This window comes from Mustelus asterias, chromosome 4 (genome assembly GCF_964213995.1).
Source record: "Mustelus asterias chromosome 4, sMusAst1.hap1.1, whole genome shotgun sequence".
Classification (NCBI taxonomy): Eukaryota; Metazoa; Chordata; class Chondrichthyes; order Carcharhiniformes; family Triakidae; genus Mustelus; species Mustelus asterias.
In genome coordinates this window covers 3937398-3949674 of record NC_135804.1, presented here as the reverse complement: position 1 = coordinate 3949674, position 12277 = coordinate 3937398, and the positions used below count along the sequence as shown (strand labels likewise).

Sequence of the window (12277 nt, the reverse complement as noted above, 5' to 3'; positions counted from 1 at the left end):
TAACTTTAGAATGAATGATCTTGGACTATGGGAACGTAAGTCAGCCAGAGCTCTTGCCATAGATGATATCTCTGCATAATTAACAAATATTTCTCATTTAAAACATGTATTTTGAATTTACAAGATGGATGTGTTTTGCTTTTGGTTACATTTTGCGAAACGTCAGCCAGTGACAAAATACAGCAGGCCCTGGTAGAAGAGGGAAGGAACAATAGTTCCACTGAAATGCTAACAGCAGTGGTCGGGAACAAGGTGGCTACCAGTGCTAGCCTTATGAATAGGGACATACAACTCCGAGAGATAACGCAGAGCAGACATGAAGAATTTCTCAGGGTTGGACGAGAGTCACGTGGGTTCAATTCAGTGGGAATCATTCTTCCATTTCACTGTCCAGCGTCCCATATTGGTGGGCAACAGAAGGGAGGTAACGTCCATAATTAATGACAAATGAAATCCCATGAGGTCAGGACATGTATTTTTATTGGCTGGAGTTAATGACAGGATGGTTATTGACTGATCTGTATTAATGTTTACTGAATAATGTCCACCGGAAAGATGGGCAACATGATTTTGGAAATGTATAATTGCCTTCACAGGGGGCATTGTTCTTCAGACCGATATCCGGATGCCCGCATTCTATACCTTGAGTGCTGGGCTTCCTCATATCATTCTCCCATTCAATCGTTTGATTAAATAAAGTCACGTCTTAAAAATCAGTACACTGCATTTTGAGTCTTTGTATTAGCGTTAGTAGCTGTACATAGCCTCAAGAGGAAACCCCCGTCTATAGTAATTAACCCATCTTAATTCTCCACTCCATTCTAACCTTCTCCCACTGCAAGGTTCTTTAAAAAAGCTCAATATAAATTCAGGGACAGCACTCCATACCTCAGTGAGGCACTTTACAGCTTCCTCGACTCAATACCCAGTTCAACAATTTCGGATCATAACCTTTGCTCTCATTTTATTCAGTAAGAAGTTTAACAACATCAGGTTAAAGTCCAACAGGTTTATTTGGTAGCAAAAGCCACACAAGCTTTCGGAGCTGCAAGTCCACCTCATTTTATTGAACAGTGGCTGCTAATGTTTCCTCATTGACATCCCCATCCCCCCGCCCCCAGACCCCATGTCGTGTTCCTTTTCTTGTCCCTTTCCCATTTTCCCTGGCTCGAGCTCACCTTTGCTCTTTTAATCTTTCCTGCATTCCACCCTCTCCCTTTTGTTCTTTCCACCCCTCCCCCTCTGTCCCAGTCTCTCCCTCTCACTCTTTCCAGTTCATTGAACTCAGCACCTGAAACTTTAACTCTATTCCTCTCGCTGCAGGCGCCACATCATCTGCTGGGAATTTCCAGCATTTTCCGTTTTATTAACGCACTCGTCTTGGCTAAAACACTCCGTCAAGGTGCAAGCTCCACACTGAACCCAAAATTTGATTTGATTTCATTTATTATTGTCACATGTATTAAACACAGTAAGGAGTCTAATAACACTAGGTTAAAGTCCAACAGGTTTATTTGGTAGCAAACGCCACTAGCTTTCGGAGCACTGCTCCTTCGTCAGATGGAGCGGATATCTGCTCTCAAACAGTGCACAGAGACACAAAATCAAGTTACAGAATACTGATTAGAATGCAAATTTCTACAGCCAACCAGGTCTTAAAGATACAGACAATGTGAGTGGAGGGAGCATTAAGCACAGGTTAAAGGGATGTGTATTGTCTCCAGACAGGACAGCCAGTGAGATTCTGCAAGTCCAGGAGGCAAGCTGTGGGGGTTACTGATAGTGTGACATAAACCCAACATCCCGGTTTAGGCCATCCTCATGTGTGCGGAACTTGGCTATCAGTTTCTGCTCAGCCACACATCATGACATGTATTAACATATAGAGCGAAAAGTATTGTTTCTTGCGCACTATACAGACAAAACATACCGTTCATAGAGAAGGAAACGAGAGAGTGCAGAATGTAGTATTACAGTTATAGCTAGGGTGTAGAGAAAGATCAACTTAATGCAAGGTAGGTCCATTCAAAAGTCTGACAGCAGCAGGGAAGAAGCTGTTCTTGAGTCGGTTCGTACATGACCTCAGACTTCTGTATCTTTTTCCCCGACAGAAGAAGGTGGAAGAGAGAATGTCTGCGGTGCGTGGGGTCCTTAATTATGCTGGCTTTTTTGTCAAGGCAGCGGGAAGTGTAGATAGAGTCAATGGATGGGAGGCTGGTTTGCGTGATGGATTGGGCTACATTCACGACCTTTTGTAGTTCCTTGCGGTCTTGGGCAGAGCAGGAGCCATACCAAGCTGTGATACAACCAGAAAGAATGCTTTCTATGGTGCATCTGTAAAAGTTGGAGAGAGTCGTAGCTGACATGCCAAATTTCCTTAGTCTTAAAAGGCTTAAATAATAATGATAGTTGATGGGTTTTTACGATAATGGTTTCACGATCAGGATTAGATTTTAATTTCAGAAGGAAAGGTTCATCAAGATTGTGATTTAGAGTATCCTTTTGTGCGAGGCTGACTCATGGATCTTGAGAAAAGTGGGCATCCAATGACTAGAAAGCTGTTTCTGGAGAAGGATGGAGCGGGTCATTTGGAGACGATCCGAGAGCAATGAGGAAATTCCCGGGATGGTAGCTGAGTGAAGATTGTTAGTGAATTCCATCTAAAAAAGGTAACAAGGTTGGATTGGCTACATTCCATGGCTAAAGGTAGCGATGAAAAAAAGATTTGAGGGATGTTGACCGAGAGGGACAAAGAAAACAACAATGTCAGAGAATCCAAAATCAAAAATTGGAGGCTCTCGCAACTGAAGAGGAAAGTGAAGAAGGCATAGACAGGAGTTAGCACTGCTGCCTCGCAGCACCAGGGACCCAGGTTCAATTCCAGCGTGGGGGCACTGTGTGGAGTTTGCATGTTCTCCCCGTGTCTGTGGGGGTTTCCTTTGGGTGCTCCAGTTTCTTCCCACACTCCAAAGATGTGTAGGTTATGTGGACTGGCCATGCTAAATTGCCCCTTGGTTTCCCAAAACATGTAGGTTAGGTGCGTTAGCCATAGTAAATGTGTGGGGTTACAGGGACAGAGTGGTGTGATGGTAAGATGCTCTTTTGAAGAGTCGGTGCAGACTCAATGGGCCGAATAGCCTCCTTCTGCACTGGAGAGATTCTATGGAGCTATAGAGAGCAAAGGACCCGACCTGAGACAGATCACTTTACATTATATTATTCTGTTTGGAAGCCAATTCTCAAAACATTTCCACTTCACATCCGATAATGTAAAACCTGCAAATATTTGCAGAAAAATAAAGTTTAATCCCTCTTTCCATTGTTCTTCACTCCATCCCTGCAATTGTCTGCACTTCTCCCAAAGTGGCCATCCTTGCACAGACGGGAGTATCATGGGTACTATCTAACCCCAATTAACAAGCATTCCCAGTTCCCCATCACCACCCTCACTATACCCCAGGTACAACAAGCTACTCTGAAATACATTGACTGTGAAGTTGGCAAAGGCAGCATCCCAGTCACAACAAGAATCCATAAAGTAACAATGAGACAGGAGAACCAATTCATAGTGTGATTGCAACGTTTCAGAGGAGACATTAAACTGAGACCTCATCTGTCCTCTCAACTGGATTTTGATTTGTCACATGTATTAGCATACAGCAAAAAGTATTTTTTCTTGTACGCTATACTTTGATTTGATTTATTATTGTCACATGTATTAATAGTGTGAAAAGTATTGTTTCTTGCGCGCTGTACAGACAAAGCATACTGTTCATAGAGAAGGAAACGAGAGAGTGCAGAATGTAGTGTTACAGTCATAGCTAGGGTGTAGAGAAAGATCAACTTAATGCAAGATAAGTCCATTCAAAAGTCTGACAGCAGCAGGGAAGAAGCTGTTCTTGAGTCGGTTGGTATGTGACCTCAGACTTTTGTATTTTTTTCCCCAAAGGAAGAAGGTGGAAGAGAGAATGTCCAGGGTGCGTGGGGTCCTTAATTACACTGGCTGCTTTGCCGAGGCAGCGAGAAGTGTAGACAGAGTCAATGGATGGGAGGCTGGTTTGCGTGATGGATTGGGCTACATTCATGACCTTTTGTAGTTTCTTGCGGTCCTGGGCAGAACAGGAGCCATACCAAGCTGTGATACAACCAGAAAGAATACTTTCTATGGTGCAGCTGTAAAAATTGGTGAGAGTCGTAGCTTACATGACAAACTTACTCAGTCTTCTGATAAAGTAGAGGCATTGGTGGGCTTTCTTAACTATGGTGTCGGCATGGGGGAACCAGGACAGGTTGTTGGTGATCTGGACACCTAAAAACTTGAAGCTCTCGACCATTTCTACTTCATCCCCATTGATGTAGACAGGTGCATGTTCTCCTTTACGCTTCCTGAAGTCGATGACAATCTCCTTTGTTTTGTTGACATTGAGGGAGAGATTATTGTTGCCGCACCAGTTCACCAGATTCTCTATCTCATTCCTGTACTCTGTCTCGTCATAGTTTGAATGTTTTTCACACAGCGAGTGGTAATGAACTGAAACTCACTGCCCATCAGGGTGATGGAAGCAGAAAGGAGAAACAACTTCAAAAGGCATTTGATGGACTGAAAGTTCCAGGGATTGAGCAGCGGAGTGCGCCTGTCCAGGCTGCTCCAAGAGAACCAGCAGTGACTCGATGGCCTGAATGGCCTGTGTCTGATTTCTCCAGAGGACAGGATATCAGGGAGAAGTTAAAATCCACGCCACACTCTGATGGGAAAATAAGAAAACTTACACAATTCTCTCTGCTCTCCCTCACCACAATCCCTCATCTCAAAAACCAGCAAAAACTCCAGAGCAATTCAGAGAACGATTGCAGCGTTTCAGAGACATTAAACTGAGACCTCAAGCCCGATTCTCCCATCATGACCTGCAACCTTTCGGCGGGTCCGGTCGGGGGAATCACATCGTCGGCCTTTTTCCAGGATTTGCGCATGCGCTAGGAATGCATGCCGTCTCCCAAAGCCGGAGAACAGTCTGAGTCCAGACCATGCTGGAAACCAACGGGAAGACAGGGAAGTGATTTGAATCTTTTTTAAAATGTAGTTTAAATATGTTTTGCATGTGATTATTGGGCCAGGCAGGTTCCGTGCCGGGCCCGATAGAATCTCCCACCCCGCCAGGGGTACTTCATTCTGGCGGGATTTAGAGTAGCTCCCCACGTTCATGGAACTAGCGAGAGACCCCGCTGGAAAGAACGGGGGTCAGTCCGGGGCCCCCCGGGCATGGGCACTCTGGCAGGGCCAGCCTGTGCTCAAGGGGCAAAGTGCCCATACCCAGGGAGCATCTTGGCACTGCCCAGCAGGCATGGGATAGTGCCAAGGGGGTGAGACCTATTGTGGTTGGGTCCAAAGGGCAATCGGTGGGGGGTCCCGCTGCCACTTTGCATTGGGATTGGTCTGGGCTGGAAGGAGGCCAGCGATCGGAGTGCGTGGTGGTGGGCTGCACACCGGGGCACCTGGGGGGAGGGGGTAGGGCTGGCCTGCGAATTGTTGTAGGGGCTGGAGGGGCAGCACTGTGGGAGTTTTGGGTTGGTCAGCAAACGGGGAGACTGACAGATCAGGACCACTGCGCATGCACAGAGTTCCGGAGCTGTCAGACTCCAGCACGAATAGGCCCCGCCACCCTGGGTTTTTAATGAGATTCCCGATTGTGATCTCTGCAGTGCACAGAGTGCAGAGATTCAGGTCTGAAGCTGCACTGAGAAAACAGTCGGGATCTAGAACAGTTTTCCCACCAATTCAGCACTTTTGGGAGAATCCCCGCCCCCCCCCAACTTCAGATTCTATCTGTCCTCTCAACTGGATTTGATTTGATTTGATTTATTGTTACATGTATTAACATACAGTGAAAAGTATTGTTTCTTGCGCGCTATACAGACAAAACATACCGTTCATAGAGAAGGAAACGAGAGAGTGCAGAATGTAGTGTTACAGTCATAGCTAGGGTGTAGAGAAAGATCAACTTTTGGGAGGTAGGTCCATTCAAAAGTCTGACAGCAGCAGGGAAGAAGCTGTTCTTGAGTCGGTTGGTATGTGACCTCAGACTTTTGTATTTTTTTCCCCAAAGGAAGAAGGTGGAAGAGAGAATGTCCGGGGTGCGTGGGGTCCTTAATTACGCTGGCTGCTTTGCCGAGGCAGCGAGAAGTGTAGACAGAGTCAATGGATGGGAGGCTGGTTTGCGTGATGGATTGGGCTACATTCATGACCTTTTGTAGTTTCTTGCGGTCCTGGGCAGAACAGGAGCCCAGACCAAGCTGTGATACAACCGGATAGGATGCTTTCTGTGGTCCATCTGTAAAAATTGGTGAGAGTCATAGCAGACATTCCAAATTTCCTTCGTCTCTTGAGAAAGTAGAGGCGTTGGATGTAAAAGATCCCCCAGCCACTATTTAAGAGCAGGGGAGATACGTCTGGTGTCTTGGGCATTATGTACCTTCAATCAACATCACAAAAATAGATTGTGTGTTCATTACTGTTTGTGGATTTTGCGGTGTGGAAGTTGGCTGCCATTCTCCCTACGCTACAACAGCAACTATACTTTGAAAGAAAAAGTGCTTCATTGGTTGGAAAACACTTTGGATCACCCCCAAAACTACAGAAATAAACTGTTTCTTATCTTTCTCCCCAATGTTGGAGAATTTGAGTCTGAGTGGCAGTTTGTGAAAAGTGATGTTTGCTGCATTTTGTGTTATTAATATATACCCGACTCCCACAGGCCACCCACAGGACACCCACAGGCCCTCATGCGCATCACACAATGCAAATTCCCAACAGCATTCGTTGAACATTTGAATGTGGGTTTAATAAACTAAGCAAATACAAAGTTAATATCAGTTAAACTGACGATGAAACTGTTGAATTGCCTGAAAAATAAACAACTGATGTCCTTTAGAGAAGGAAATCTGCTATCCTTACCTGGTCTGACCTACACGTGACTCCAGAGCCACAGTAACCTGGTCGCTCTTAACCATCCTCTGAAATGGCCGAGCTCAGTTCAGGAGCAATTAAGAATGGACAATAAATTCTGACCTTGGCAGCAATCACCACAACCATGGAAGAATTTTTTAAAATTACTTCATATTCCAAATTTGTTAACTGAGTTTACATTCTATGGGATCACACAGCCTGTGCTCCCAGTGTATTCGACTAGGCTGCTGGATTACTTCTTCAGACTGAGAAAGAGAACAACCAAGAGTGTAGAACCGCGAGAGAGGGAGAGCAAGAGACACAGAGCGACAGACCGAGAGAGAGCGAGAGACATAGAGCAACAGACCGAGAGAGAGAGACACAGAGAGCAACAGACCGAGAGAAAGCAAGTGAGAGATATAGAGCGACAGACCAAGAGAGAGAGACCGACAGACCGAGCAAGCGACAGAGAGAGAGACACACACACAGACAGAGGATAGAGAGAGAGAGAGAGAGTGCGCGACAGGGAGAGAGAGAGAGAGCAAGAGCAAGCATTTCAATTGCAAACCCAGTGAGAGATTTGAAGGGAAATGCTTGTTCTCTGCACAGGTCTCTTGGAACTGTTGCAAATTTCTGGAATTTTCCTGATTTTGTCTCAAACAAACCCCAGGCTGTGTCTAAAAATCATAATTCCAACTCAAAGGTGTCAAAGGTTGAGCTCCCCTGTTTGTGATGTTTATATACTGAATAAATGTGGTTCAGATATTGGTGTCAGTGATTTTAAAGACATTCTCTTTCTACCAAGCTGTACATAATTACAGAATCCTGCCACAGCATAAACCCAATTTTGCCTCGGTTTTCACAGAGGAGAAGGACCTGGGTGGATGTACTGCGGGCGTGTGGTGGACTGAAAGGATTGAGTATGTGGACTTTAAGAAAGAGGTTGTGCTGGAATCTTTGAATGGCATCAAGATAGATAAGTCGCCGGGTCCGGATGGGATGTACCCTAGGTTACTGTGGGAGGCGAGGAAAGAGATTGCAGAGCCTCTGGCGATGATCTTTGCATCGTCGATGGAGATGGGAGAGGTGCCGGAGGATTGGAGGATTGCGGATGTGGTTCCTATTTTCAAGAAGGGGAATAGGGATAGCCCAGGTAATTACCGACCGGTGAGTCTAACCTCAGTGGTTGGTAAACTGATGGAGAAGATCCTGAGGGACAGGATATATGAGCATTTAGAGAGGTTTAGTATGTTCAAGAATACTCAGCATGGCTTTGTCAAGGGCAGATCGTGCCTTACGAGCCTGGTGGAGTTCTTCGAAAATGTGACTAAACACATTGACGAAGGGAAGGCGGTAGATGTGGTTTATATGGATTTTAGCAAGGCGTTCGATAAGGTCCCCCATGCAAGGCTTCTGGAAAAAGTGAGAGGGCATGGGATCCAAGGGGCTGCTGCCCGGTGGATCCAGAACTGGCTTGCCCAAAGGAGGCAGAGAGTGGGTAAAGATGGGTCTTTTTCTAAATGGAGGTCGGTCACCAGTGGTGTGCCCCAGGGATCTGTTCTGGGACCCTTGCTGTTTGTCATTTTCATAAATGACCTGGATGAGGAAGTGGAGGGATGGGTCGGTAAGTTTGCCGACGACATGAAGGTTGGTGGGGTTGTGGATAGTCTGGAGGGATGTCAGAAGTTACAGAGGGACATAGATAGGATGCAAGGCTGGGCAGAGAAGTGGCAGATGGACTTCAACCCAGATAAATGCGTTGTGGTCCATTCTGGTAGGTCAAATGGGATGAAGGAGTACAATATAAAGGGAAAGACTCTCAGTACTGTAGAGGATCAGAAGGACCTTGGGGTCCGGGTCCATAGGACTCTGAAATCAGCCCCGCAGGTGGAGGAGGTGGTTAAGAAGGCGTATGGTGTGCTGGCCTTTATCAATCGAGGGATTGAGTTTAGGAGTCCGGGGATAATGATGCAGCTATATAAGACCCTCGTCAGACCCCACTTGGAGTACTGTGCTCAGTTCTGGTCGCCTCATTACAGGAAGGATGTGGAAAAGATTGAAAGGGTGCAGAGGAGATTTACAAGGATGTTGCCTGGATTGAGTGGCATGGCTTATGAGGATAGGCTGAGGGAGCTCGGTCTTTTCTCCTTGGAGAGACGAAGGATGAGAGGAGACCTAATAGAGGTGTATAAGATGTTGAGAGGCATAGATCGGGTGGACTCTCAGAGGCTTTTTCCCAGGGTGGAAATGTCTGCTACGAGAGGACACAGGTTTAAGGTGCTGGGGGGTAGGTACAGGGGAGATGTTAGGGGTAAGTTTTTCACACAGAGGGTGGTGGGCGAGTGGAATCGGCTGCCGTCAGTGGTGGTGGAGGCGAACTCAATAGGGTCTTTTAAGAGACGCCTGGATGAGTACATGGAGCTTAATAGGATGGAGGGTTATAGGTAGGTCTAGAAGGTAGGGATGTGTTCGGCACAACTTGTGGGCTGAAGGGCCTGTTTGTGCTGTAGTTTTTCTATGTTCTACATTGGCCAGGTTTATCATTGGCTTGCGTATTATGGGGATTAAACCCACTTCCTTCAAAGAACAAAGAAAATTACAGCACAGGAACAGGCCATTCGGCCCTCCAAGCCTGCACTGACCATGCTGCCCGACTTAACTAAAACCCCTTACCCTTCCGGGGACCATATCCCTCTATTCCCATCCTATTCATGTATTTGTCAAGACATCCCTTAAAGGTCACTATTGTATCTGCTTCCACTACCTCCCCCGGCAACGAGTTCCAGGCACTCACCACCCTCTGTGTAAAAAACTTGCCTCGTACATCTCCTTTAAACCTTGTCCCTTGCATCTTAAACCTATGCCCCCTAGTAATTGACTCTTCCACCCTGGGAAAAAGTTTCTGACCATCCACTCGGTCCATGCCCCTGATAATCTTGTAGACTTCTATCAGGTTGCCCCTCAACCTTCGTCGTTTCAGTGTGAACAAATCAAGTTTCTCCAATCTCTCCTTATAGCTATTGCCCTCCATACCAGGCAACATCCTGGTAAATCTTTTCTGTACCCTCTCCAAAGCCTCCATATCCTTCTGGTAGTGTGGCGACCAGAATTGAACACTATATTCCAAGTGCGGCCTAAGGTTTTATAAAGCTGCAACATGACTTGCCAATTTTTAAACTCAATGCCCCAGCCGATGAAGGCAAGCATACCGAATGCCTTCTTGACTACCTTCTCCACCTGCATTGCCACTTTCAGTGACCTGTGTACCTGTACACCCAGATCCCTCTGCCTATCTTAAGAGTACAGCCAGTAAGTTGCGGGGGGGTGGCGGAAATCAAAGATTCAGCAGAAAACTGGATCTACAATTCCACACCAGGGATGAGGGAACCAGAGTAGGCCATTCAGCCCCTCGAGCTAGTTCCGCCATTCACACTGGATCAACAACAACCTGCATTTGTATGGCAACGTTAATGCAGATAAACACTCCTGGGCATGGGCTCCATTTACCCACCCCTTGGACAGCCTTATTCAAACATCAATCTGTCTTAGTCTTGAAACATTTATTTGCCCCCAACAATCACGTGCTACACAGCCCAAAATAGCAGTGGGATTAATAAGAAGTCACACTGACACGACACCGAGAACTGTCTTTTAGGAAACAGTGGGTAGCACCGGGCAGCCAAGTGTTGAACATTAATCACACAACAAGCAACTCGCTGGCAGAGGGGCCCCGACAAACAAACATAGCCCATGGTCACCCGCTGCCGGGGGAAACCATTCACTAACACTCGGAAACCTCTCACTGCCTCTGACAATGAATGTTCAGTCATCTTAATCTCCCACCCATAGTGCAGTTCAGTAACACTGTGTGGAATGGAACTAATAATCCGGAGATAAAAGCAAAACACTGCGGATGCTGGAATCTGAAACAAAAACAGAAAATGCTGGAAAATCTCAGCAGTCCTGACAGCCTCTGTGGGGAGAGAGAATAGAGCCAACGCTTCGAGTCTGGATGACCCTTCGTCAGAGCAGAATCATAGAATCCTGACAGCGCGGAGGAGGCCATCTGCACCAACTCTCCAAAACAGCATCTTACCCGTAACCCCATGCATTTAGCACGGCCAATCCACCTAACCCGCACATCTTTGGAGTGTGGGAGGAAACCGGAGCACCCGGGGGAAACCCACGCAGACACGGGGAGAACGTGCAGACTCCACACAGACAGTGACCCAAGGCCGGGAATCGAACCTGTGTCCCCGGCCCCGTGAGGCGACAGTGCTAACCACTGCGCCACCGCGCCGCCCCACAATAATAATCCAGAGACTTTGACTAATCATAGAATCGCACTGCACCCGCTGTTTGAAGCAACTATAGTTTCACCCCCACCCCAATTCTCCCTCAGTGTACCCGAACAGGCGCCGGAGTGTGGTGACCAGGGGATTTTCACAGTAACTTCATTGCAGTGTTAATGTAAGCCTACATGTGACACGAATAAATAAACTTTAAACAAATTTATCTCCTTCAACCCACTTGCCCTTTCAAATCTGCAGCCAGCACCTTTTCAGGCGGTGTATTCCAGATCATTACTTGCTGTGTTGTATGTTCACTGACCTACATTAACTCCCAGCCAGGCAATGCCTCAATTTCAAATTCACTGCCTGGTGACCCATTCCCCCCCTTGCTTCGCCCCTCCCTATCTCTGCAATCTCCACAACCTTCCGCTATCTCAGCACTCTGCTAATTCTGGTCTCTTGCACATTCCTGATTTTAATCTCTCTCCCCATTAGCAGCCCTGCCTGTTGCTGGCTGCGCACCAATCACTGGAATTCCAAACACTGGAACTCCCTCTCTGAACCTCAGCATCTTTGACCTTCTTTAAGACATTCCTTAAAACCTACCCCTTTGAATTATAGAATCATAGAATGCCTACAGTGCAGAAGGAAACCATTCGGCCCATCGAGTCTGCACCGACTCTCAGAGTACCCAGAGATACTCTTAGAGATACAGAGCATCTTACCCAGGCCCACTCCCCCACCCTATCCCTGGAACCCTGCACATTTCCCATGACCAATCCACCTAACCTATACATCTTTGGCCAGCAAGTGGCAATTTAGCACGGCCAATCCACCTAACCCGTACATCTTTGGAGTGTGGGAGGAAACCGGAGCACCCGGAGGAAACCCACGCAGACACGGGGAGAACATGCAAACTCCACACAGACAGTGACCCAAGACTGGAATTGAACCCAGGTCCCCGGCGCTGTGAGGCAGCAGTGCTCACCACTGTTTCACCGTGCCGCCCCAACCACTGTGCCACAGTGCTGCCCTAGCTTTG

At 46.9% G+C, this 12277-nt stretch overlaps 1 protein-coding gene across 1 annotated transcript in view; it reads right to left on the bottom strand.

The window, feature by feature from the left end:
- The window catches only part of cmtm4 (CKLF-like MARVEL transmembrane domain containing 4), a 77428-nt gene that overhangs the window by 31865 nt on the left and 33286 nt on the right, over positions 1 to 12277 (bottom strand). The window lies entirely within an intron of this gene.